At 39.6% G+C, this 10,902-nt stretch overlaps 1 pseudogene; it reads right to left on the bottom strand.

Annotated features, from left to right (window-relative positions):
* Positions 1–204: 204 nt before the first annotated feature.
* The window catches only part of LOC111378664, a 14,811-nt pseudogene continuing 4,113 nt past the window's right edge, over positions 205–10,902 (bottom strand).

Raw genomic sequence — 10,902 nt, 5'->3', positions numbered from 1 at the left:
AATTATAATTCAATATCCAATGAAGAAGTATATGGCAACTTTGGAAATAATTAAGTTCAAGCACACATTCTCAAGGTTTGAGGTTGGTTCTTCTTCTTTTAAAAAACTTCCAAGTCAATCAATAAATAAATAGATAGATCAAGGTCAGACATTCTCCACAAGCTATATTTGTTTGAAAGTTTCTAAATTTGTGACGTTGGACAATGATCAAATAAGATTCAAACGTAAGTTTGATAAATTCATCATTTGTACAAGTTTTTCAAGTTCATCATTTCTCCAGGTACACAAACATCCACGCTTGCTTTATTTAAATTCTAAAGAATTATGATCAAATTAATCAAAAAAGTATGTTCTCTGTTACAAAATTTAGTCGCTACCAGTAACTGTACATATATATCAAGCTGCAAGGACCAAAACTTTAATTGTACCTTGACTGTTGGCCGCCAACATAGTGGGACTTTCACTTTTCCAGCACACTGCACTGATAAAGTAAGATCCTGCGTCTTCATCACTTTCATCCAAATCGGGAGAGCCAAATCTATGGGATGTCAAAGGTCTAGCAAGGGCCTGGGTTCCAAAACGTAACAAAAAAATAAGAAAGAAACTCATTCTCGACTCATTATGCCGTCTAGTACAGAGTGTCAAAACATACGCAAGATGTTTTGTGCAGTATCAACTAACCTTATGGTAGACGCACACTTCATTTGTTTCACTGCCACAAGCGAGGAAATCATTATTTACTGTAAGACCAACAAAATTCTTCTCGTTTGTGTGCCCTCTAAATGTACGAACCTGAAAACATCAATCACCAATATATTTTCAAAAATGATAAACATCTAAGACGAATGTAATTGGCAATGAATATTTGCTTCCATTGATAGTTATTGCAGTTCGTATTGAAGAATATATCTACAGTCGTGAATCTTACAAGCAATTTTTCTTTGACATCCCATATTCGAAGAGTGCTGTCGGTTGATGCAGAAGCAAGCTCATTGTTGGACAAAAATTTTACATACGAAACGGCTTTTTTATGGCCACCGAACACGTGAATTGGGTGGCAGGTGTTTCTTAAATCGTAATAGTGGATGTGATGGTCTACAGAGCCAACCTGCATAATATATTACAACGTATGCTCTCAATCATATCTTATTTCAAAGAAAATAAAAATGAAAGATAAATAAGTTGTGGATTCCTGAAGCAGCAGTTTCGTACTGGATGTACTTCAAGGATGATACCTCATGTCCATAGTCTACTGCTTTGCTTTTCTAAGTCATTTCTTTTGCCTCGTCCAAAAAATATCAAGAATTCACTTCGAAGTCTCATAGACCTCTATCACAATTTATCAACAGGATTGAACAAACAACGCAAATAGCTAAGAAATGGACGCAACAAGATTCATGAGCATGCACATATGCAGATCACTACCATGGATAATGTCGATCACCTACTTACATGCCTTCACAAGAAAATTAAGAAAATATTCCACAATGTTGAACGGATATGAACAGCCATTATATCTATATAACTCCTTTCCAGTTCCGCTCCCACCAAAAAAATGAAAGAAGGAAAGGATAAAAAAATAAAAAAAATAAAAAATAAATATTAAAAAAATCCGTTTAAACAGGGAGCAAGAAATAGATTTTTACCGCAACATATAGGCTAGACTCAGGATTATATTTTACACAGCATATATTAGCCTTCATATCAATGTTGAGGACGCTAGCTTCTTGCTTTGTGCACCATATTTTGACCTGGATTTGTATGAAAAATAGAAGGCAATCATTGTTATAAGGATGAGAGGTCAAGAAGCTGTTGATTCACCAAAATGTGTACAACAAAAGTTAAAGTTCAATGTACAGAAAACAGTGTAGGATACCCAAATTGAAAATAACGAATAACGCCTGCATTACCGTGAAATAAAACTACTAATTCATGGACGACTCACTTTATCGAGACTACAGCTTCAACTTATATTAATTTAACCTCACAATCTTTTTGGTTCACGACATCACATTAAGGCTATGTATGATCGTGAAGAGACCAAATCTACAACCAAAAACCACCAACGCCCAATCTATATTGCTTGCATATAGATGCATGTATGGTGGCTGATAACATTATCTTACATTTATAACCTATAAAGAGACATGAAAATATGTGGGAAGAAGTTTCTATATGTGACGCCAAAATAATACTTGAAGATAACATTCATGGCATGTTTGGTAATTGTATATAATTGGTTTAGATTATAAATATATAAAGTGGGGGATAAGTGAGAAGTGCTTACGGGTCCCCATGAGATGTGTGGATAAAAAGTGGTTTCACAAAAAAGGTTTATAATTTAAACACTTGCAAAACAAGGGTTAAGTAACTAGAACATTTTGCCGGAGCAGGCGAGCAGCCAAAGCTGCTTTATGTAAAGCTATCTTATTGTTACTTGGGTTTTGATAGGCCCCCAATTCAATTTACTTATTCTAGAAGGCCCAAGAAGGATGAACTGCCAGCTAGGAAAACTAAAATCTGTTAGAAGAGATTTACTGTTAGGAAAATCTGTTAGAGTTAGGCTATAAATAATGGTAGAAAAATAGCTAGAGGCAGGCAATTTTTGAAGATAGTAGAGTTGTTCTCGGTTACAGCCTTCTATAGGCTTTTTGTCATTTCATTCCTATAATTTTCGTGTTGTTCAATCAAAAGTCATAAACTCGTTCATCTGAATTCCAGTTGGTACCCTATCAATTGGTATCAGAGCACGTTGTTCCTAATGGCTCAAAAAAAAAAAAAAAAAACAGAAGGCAGGGTAGAATTAATGGAGAAAGAGATGGAGGACGTGAAACTAGAATTGCAGCGACTTCCGAGGTTGGAGAGGTCATTTGCGCAACTGTCCCAGAATGTAGTTAAAATGCTACAATCCATGGAGGAAATGAGGAAAACTGTTGCAGCACTGTCCGATTTAAAATCAGGAGTGAATGACAGCTTTGAAGAAGGGGGGTCTGGAGTATAACAGGAGGGGCGATACCTCCTAACATACACCTAGGATCGGTGGGGGACCACGCACCATGGATCGAGGAAAATGGCCAGAAGAATCAGGACCAAACAGTAAAAAAAAGAATGACAATGACCGTGGAACAGGAGAAGGAGGGTGATGGCTGGTGAAGAGTGAGAAAACTCGAAATGCCCATTTTCAGCGGGGAGAATCCTGACGGGTGGCTATTCCGCGCAGAAAGATATTTCGATGTGAACGGGCTGACAGAAAAGGAGAAAATGGGAGCGATCGGAGTGAGCTTGGATGGAGATGCTCTGTCGTGGCTGGAATGTATGGAGGCGAGGAACCCATTTCGGAATTGGCAGCAGTTTAAGTAGGAACTACTCCGATTCAGACCAACACAGGAGGGTAGTCTATGTGAGAAATTTCTGGCCATAAATCAAACCGGAACAGTAGCCGAATACAGATGCACATTCGAAGTCTTGGCAGCTCCGTTGAAGGGAATCTCTAATGAAGTGTTAGAGAGTAAGTTTGTGAATGGCCTGCAACCTGAAATAAGAGCTGAGGTCCGTCTGTTGGAGTCCTTTTGGCCGAATCATGGAAATAGCCCAAAGAGTTGAAGACCGAAACTGGATTGTTAAAAAAGGAAGAGAGCCCGTAGCCCCAAGGAATTATAAACTCAACCCAGCGACTTCCAGGCCAGACCTATTTCCCACAAAGACAAAGACAGTAACGGTGGAGGAAAGGATTGCGAGCAGAAGGGAAGTTCCGGTGAAGCGAACGACTGACGGCGAATGGAAGATGAGGCGAGAAAAAGGGTTATGCTTCAGATGTGAGGAAAAATACACGGCTGGACACCAGTGCAAAAATCAAGAGTTAAGGGTACTTTTGGTGTAAGAAAACGAATATGCAGGTGAATCGGATTTCGAAATTCCGGTAGGGGAGCACCCATTGGAGGTGGTAAACGTGGTGGAGCTGTCGCTCAATTCGGTGGTGGGCTTAACTACTCCAAGGACCATGAAGCTAAGGGGCGCCGTTGGGAAACGCGAGGTAATTGTGCTGATTGATTGTGGGGCAACTCACAATTTTATAGCTCTAAAATTGGTCCAGGAATTAGGGCTCCCTACCACAGTCACGAACTATTATGGAGTTATCATGGGGACAGGGGAATCAGTTAAAGGAAGGGGGATCTGCAAGGGGATCGTTCTGGAAATGCAGGGATTGACTATCAGAGGACTTCCTACCCTTGGAGCTAGGCAGTACAGACGTTGTGTTAGGAATGCAGTGGTTAGCTGGTTTGGGAAGTATGGAGGTTAACTGGAAATCGCTAACTATGCGATTTCAAATGGGTGATACAGTGATGACGATTAAGGGTGATCAGGGGCTAAATAAATCAGGGGTCTCTCTTACGGCAATGGTGAATGCCTTGCAGAATGAAGGCCAATGGATTTTGGTAGAGGTGGAGGAGCCAAGGAGTAAGGACGACAGGAAAAAGGAAGGGGTACCGGAGGAAATGTTGAAACTTTTACAAAATATAAACAGGTCTTCACAAAAGCAGTAGGGCTACCTCCTACCCGTAACTTGGACCATGCAATTCCTCTCAAGGAAGGGGTGGAGCCTATTATTAGTGTCAGACCATATAGGTATCCCCACATCCAAAAGAATGAGATCGAAAGATTGGTGGGAGAGATGTTGGCTGCAGGGATAATTCAACCCAGTGCTAGCCCATTTTCCAGCCCCGTGTTACTCGTCAAAAAGAAAGATGGCAGCTGGCGGTTCTGTGTTGACTACAGGGCACTGAATAAGGCGACTATTCCAGATAAATTTCCCATTCCAGTCATCGACGAGTTGTTGGATGAACTTCATGGAGCCATAGTGTTTTCAAAAATAGACCTTAAATCGGGGTATCACTAGATTCGGGTGCGAAAAGAAGATGTGCATAAAACAGCTTTTAGAACACACGAGGGGCATTATGAATTTTTGGTAATGCCATTCGGCCTTACCAATGCCTCGGCTACATTTCAATCATTAATGAATGACGTGTTCAGGAGGTACCTAAGGAAATTTGTACTAGTCTTCTTCGACGATATTTTAATCTACAGTAAAGACTCAGCGACTCATGAACAGCACTTGGACACGGTCTTCACTGCCCTACAGATGCACCAGTTGTACGCTAATGCCAAGAAATGCTTCTTTGCCCAACAACAAATCGAATACTTGGGTCACTTAGTTTCAGCAGCAGGAGTAGCAGCAGACCAGGTTAAGGTAGAAGCCATGGTCGGGTGGCCAACTCCGCGTAATATCAGGATATTACCGAAGGTTCGTGGCAGGATATGGCACTATTTCTTGGCCGCTCACACAACAACTAAAAACGGATGCAGTCAATTGGAATGAGGAAGCAGAGGCAGCATTCCAAAAGTTGAAATTAGCAATGACCACAGTTCCAGTATTGGCTCTCCCTGATTTTTCTAAACCTTCCATCATTAAGACCGATGCCTCAGGGCATGGGATAGGGGCAGTCATCATGTAAAACCAGCAACCCATTGCGTACTTCAGTTAGGTGTTATTAGCAAGGTCGCAGCAGAAATCCATTTATGAGAGGGAGTTGATGGCAGTGGTCTTGGCTATTCAAAAATGGAGGCACCATGTGTTGGGAAGGAAATTTGTTGTCCGTACTGATCAGCGCAGCCTAAAGTATCTACTGGAATAGCGAGTCATCCCGAGGGAATTTCAGCGATGGGTCACCAAACTGATGGGCTATGACTTTGAGATACAATACCGGCCAAGAGTGGAAAACAAAGCTACCGACGCCTTATCCCGCATTCCCATTCAACCGGAACTTGCAGCCCTCACATTCCCAGTACTCATGGACGAACAACAAATTAGTGCGCAAGTCAATAATGATCCCCTACTCTCAAAAATCAAGAAGGAAGTACAAGAGGATCAGATGCACATCCAAGGTTTTCAGTCAACCAAGACAGGCTGCTTTTCAAAGGACGACTCGTGCTTCCCCATACTTCAACATTGATTCCTACACTACTTAAGGAGTTTCACAGTAGCTTAGTGGGAGGCCACTCCGGATTCCTTCGAACGTACAAAAGGGTGACCAGTAACCTTTATTGGTCAGGAATGAAGAAAGACATCAAGAAGTTTGTAGATGAGTGTCCAATATGCCAACAAAATAAAAGTATAGCTCTCTCCCCTGCTGGACTGCTTCAGCCCCTGCCAATTCCGCACTAGATTTGGAACAATATCTCGATGGACTTTGTGGAGGGACTACCTAAATCAGGGAGGTATGACTCGTTGCTAGTGGTGGTAGACCACTTAAGCAAGTTCGCACATTTCCTGCCCTTTAAACACCCTTTCACTGCATTTGGGGTAGCAACAGTTTTTGTCCAAGAAATTGTGCGACTCCATGGTATTCCCAGCTCTATAGTTTCAGATCGAGACAAGGTGTTCTTAAGTCACTTCTGGACAGAACTCTTCCGATTGCAAGGAACCTATCTCCAGCGAAGCACGGCCTACCATCCACAGACCGATGGGCAAACAGAAGTTGTGAACATATGCGTGGAAGCCTACTTGAGCTGCTTCACCTACGACAAGCCTAAAACATGGAGTACTTGGTTACCTTGAGTAGAATATTGGTATAACACAACTTTTCATGTGTCAATAAACACAACTCCTTTCCGAGCCGTTTATGGGAGGGATACTCCTCCCTTGATCCGCTATGGCAACCAGAAAACAGCCGTAAACTCGGTGGAGCAGCAGCTCAAAGACAGAGACGTTGTTCTAGAGGAATTAAAGTCCCACCTCCTTCGTGCTCAGGACAAAATGAAAGCAGCTGCAGCTAGTAACCGAAGGGATGTCCAGTTTGCAGTAGGAGATTTAGTCTATGTGAAGCTCCGACCGTATCGACTCAGATCATTAGCCAGGAAACCGAGTGAAAAATTAGGACCAAAGTACTTTGGTCCATATGAGGTAACGAAGCGCAGTGGCCCCGTGGCCTATCAATTGAAGTTACCCCTTGAGACAACAATACATCCGGTTTTCCATGTGTCACAACTAAAAAAATCAGTTGGGGTGATAGAAGCCTTGCCAGCTAATTCCTCCCCACCTAGATGCAAACCTCGAATGGATGGTAGAACCCGATCAAGTCTTGGGAGTACATCAAAATCCCCCAGGTCAGGAAGTATTAATACAACGGAAGGACCTTCCAACCTCTGATGCTTCGTGGGAATCAGTCGACTCAATTCTGCAACACTTCCCAAATTTCCACCTTGAGGACAAGGTGTCTTACGAACCCGGGGGTATTGATAGGCCCCCGATTCAATTTACTTATTCTAGAAGGCCCAAGAAGGATGTATTGCTAGCTAGGAAAACTAAAATCCGTTAGAAAGGATTTACTGTTAGGAAAATCTGTTAGAGTTAGGCTATAAATAATGGTAGAAAAATGCCAGAGGCAAGCAATTTTTGAAGATAGTAGAGTTGTTCTCGGTTACAGCCTTCTATAGGCTTTTTGTCATTTCATTCCTGTAATTTTCGTATTGTTCAATCAAAAGTCATTAACTCATTCATCTGAATTCCAGTTGGTACCCTATCAGGTTTCTTTCAGCCTTTTGTAGAAGAACATCACTTTTCCTATTAAATCAAGTTCGTATTGTTTATATATTAAACAATATTTTAAAGAATATTATTTGAAATATGATATTTGTAATTACATCAATCCAAGAACTAATGATAATTTTTGATACCTAAATAAGAGAAAAACGGAAATGAATTTTTTTAAGAAAGATTACACATTGTAAGAGTTACAAACTCTAAACCTTTACCTTTGTATGGTATGAGCAATCATTGTTTGAAAAATGTATTTGAGGCTTATCTATGGAATCCCACCTCACATAAGGTGTTTATAAAACACCTCAAAGCTTATGCCTTTTAAGGCACATTTGAGAGAATGCCTCAAGAGGTTAAAATTGTTTGCCCATTTTGCTTGCATTTTCCGGTCATTTTGTTATTTGCTTCCCCTTTATGGGCTATTTCTTTATGATCTACAATGTTTTACAAGTTCTTTAATTCCTTTTACCTATCTTTACGTGGAAGGGGAAGGGAAATACAAGATCACGAGTGATGGATGATGAAAAGAAAAATGAGAAGAAACCGATAGTGATGAGAAAGAGGGTGAAGATGATTACCTTCAAGATCCTAGGATAATTTTGTTTCATGACTATGAATTTGAAACCTTATTATTTGGTACTTTATTAATGTATTTTGTATTTGTTTACAAGTTAGACTTTTACTTGGTTGTTTACTTGGGGATTTTTAAAGATGGTTTATGATTTATTATTACCATATTACACATTTTTTTATTATTTTAAATTATTTATCGTTTGACTTGAGGCATATGCCTCTTCCCACGAAGATAAAACGTCTCGGTACCCAATTAAGATATTCTAAACAACGCTAGAAATCATCAAGTTTTGATTGGTATGGATGTAACTACTCATAGGTAAAAACATTCTCTTTCACTAAATATTTAAGCAAGATACAGGCAAAAAAAGGTCTAATATCTAGTTGAGCAATTAAAAATAGTTCTTTCTGTACCTTACAATCGTCACTGCCAGAAACTAGCATTGACGGCTCAGTTCGTGAAAAATCTACACTCCAAGCACGCTTCTCGTGCTCCTCATATTCCATAAGATTCTGAATGCACAAAAAGATTATTAGCATCAATAGAAATAATTAAAAAAAAAAAAAAAAGGATACCAAATTCCCAAAAGTATGAAAACTATAATTAAGAGTACAGTTTTCATATTTCGACAACAAAAATTACCATTGATAATTATTCCAGATTTACCTGTTGGGTAGTTGCATCCCAAATAGTTACTATTCCTTCATAATCACTGCTGGCTATAAGGTTTTTGCTATACTTGTTCCAGCTCAAGCAGCTAAGCTTAGACTGTGTTGACATCTCCACCACGGGGCAGTGCACATCTGCATGTTCATTTACAACCTGGAATACAAAAGTGTAAAGAGAGATCAGAAGACCAGCAGCCAATTTTCTTGATAAAATTAAGGTTCAATTTCTGTCTCAAAGAACTCACAATCACCACCTGCTAACTCCAGATATCATCATACAAGAATTATTTGTAAACAACTGCCCACAGAAACAATGCTCAAAACCCAACATGTGTCCGTGGGGCACTCTGATTAGCTGAATATAATGGGGGACAATCTCCAGAATTGCTGTTAGTTTACCCTCACTAAAAACCATGTTAAAAGATTCAGATATGAACGCCATACAGATCGCGCTCTGGCAAACATTTTATTCCTCCATAATGATAATACCACAAAATATTTGGATATGGATGTAGATGTAATCTTGCCAAGATCTTTTTCCTCTTAAGGCTGAGTTAGATAAGAGAATGAGAATCTCAATGACTAATCTCATCAATTTTATGTTTGGTTTCCACAATCAATGCCCAGAATTCAGTTCTTTCAATATTTGAACTTTTAAAACAAACAAGTTTGAATGTTTATCAGTGAGGGTAAACTAACATGGTTTTCAGTGAAGGTATGAATGTTAATATAACGACCCAGCTTCTTTTCCCAAGCCACTAACTATGTGAAAAGTGGCTTCTGGACACTCAGGGGACATCCTTCTCTCACCACCCTAAGCCCATAAATACAAACCTAGGGAAAGAATGAACCAAAAGTGAATCATCTATGTGAAAGATCTTCTACTAGAAATATTATTAATACTCCGACTTCTAGGAAATATAAGTCTTCAAAAAAATTGTGGGCTTGGGTTCCTTGGATACTCTCCAATACAAAAAGGACAAAAATATTTTCATCAGCTTACCTTAAAAGTCTTCTTGGACATGGATGTAACATCTCTTGAGTATAGCTCTCATATCCGCAAACTTCACATCAGGCAGAGAGTTTTTAGTGGAAGACGAGTTTTGGAATGTCCTACTGATCCCTTATTAGGGTATTCCTCCCAATCTTTATACTAAAAACAGTGAAAAATGTTGGTCCCTGCTGATCTGTTTTGGTATGTCATACCATCTCCCTTTGTATACCAGTGCTACTCCCTCCTGCTGAAAATAGCTAACCTATTTTGGTCTCCTATGCTGGAATGAGAACTGCATGGAGTTGAAGTACACTCTCTATAGTTTGAAGCAATCTCCAACATTATATTTTGAAATATTTAATGTATCTGTTCTTAAAAGTATGAATACACCCACAGGCAAGGTGATCATTTACATGCTGATGTTGGTAAAACTACTGTTCCTTATAATTTTTTGTTATTCGTGACTGGTAGTATGTGAAGGGACTTGAAAATCTGAAATGTCTTCTGATTAAAGATCTACAGCACCTTAGGTTACCAATGTTGCTATGTCTCGTAAGGAATCTTTGTGTCTCAAAAGAATTACACCTTGGATCTTTCGAATGATGTAGGTATGTTAGGTGGCAAGAAACTCCCATGGATATGAAATACAATCTCAGGGCAGCATTAGAAAAGAGCTAATTGACAATTAAATATATAAGAAGTTCGAGGGCAAGCTGATCTATTTATCTCACGAGACAAGGCAGTACTTTGTAGAAAGTTGAATCAATCAGTTTATGCACTGAACTCATGAAGAGCATATGGAGACAATAATGATGGTTCATGGATACCTTAAAGTCTCTCTAGGTTAAGGCTTTTCTTTCCAAATACAAGTATACTGTGATGCAGACTAGGATGGCTCCATCCTAGAGCGGAGTTCAACTTTGGGTTGGTGCACTTTCACCATTTGTAGCATGAAGATATCAGCGGTTAGATGATGTTCAAAAGCGAAATTCAAGGCTACAGTAGAAGGAATACAAGAGTTGGTATCATAAGGTCTCTTTTGTCATAGGTCAAGATGGCTACTAAAACC

The sequence above is a fragment of the Olea europaea genome, unplaced genomic scaffold, assembly GCF_002742605.1.
Source record: "Olea europaea var. sylvestris unplaced genomic scaffold, O_europaea_v1 scaffold1850, whole genome shotgun sequence".
In the NCBI taxonomy this organism is placed as follows: domain Eukaryota; kingdom Viridiplantae; phylum Streptophyta; class Magnoliopsida; order Lamiales; family Oleaceae; genus Olea; species Olea europaea.
Note: the sequence above shows the minus strand (reverse complement) of the source record. Positions and strands in the feature narration are given on the sequence as shown.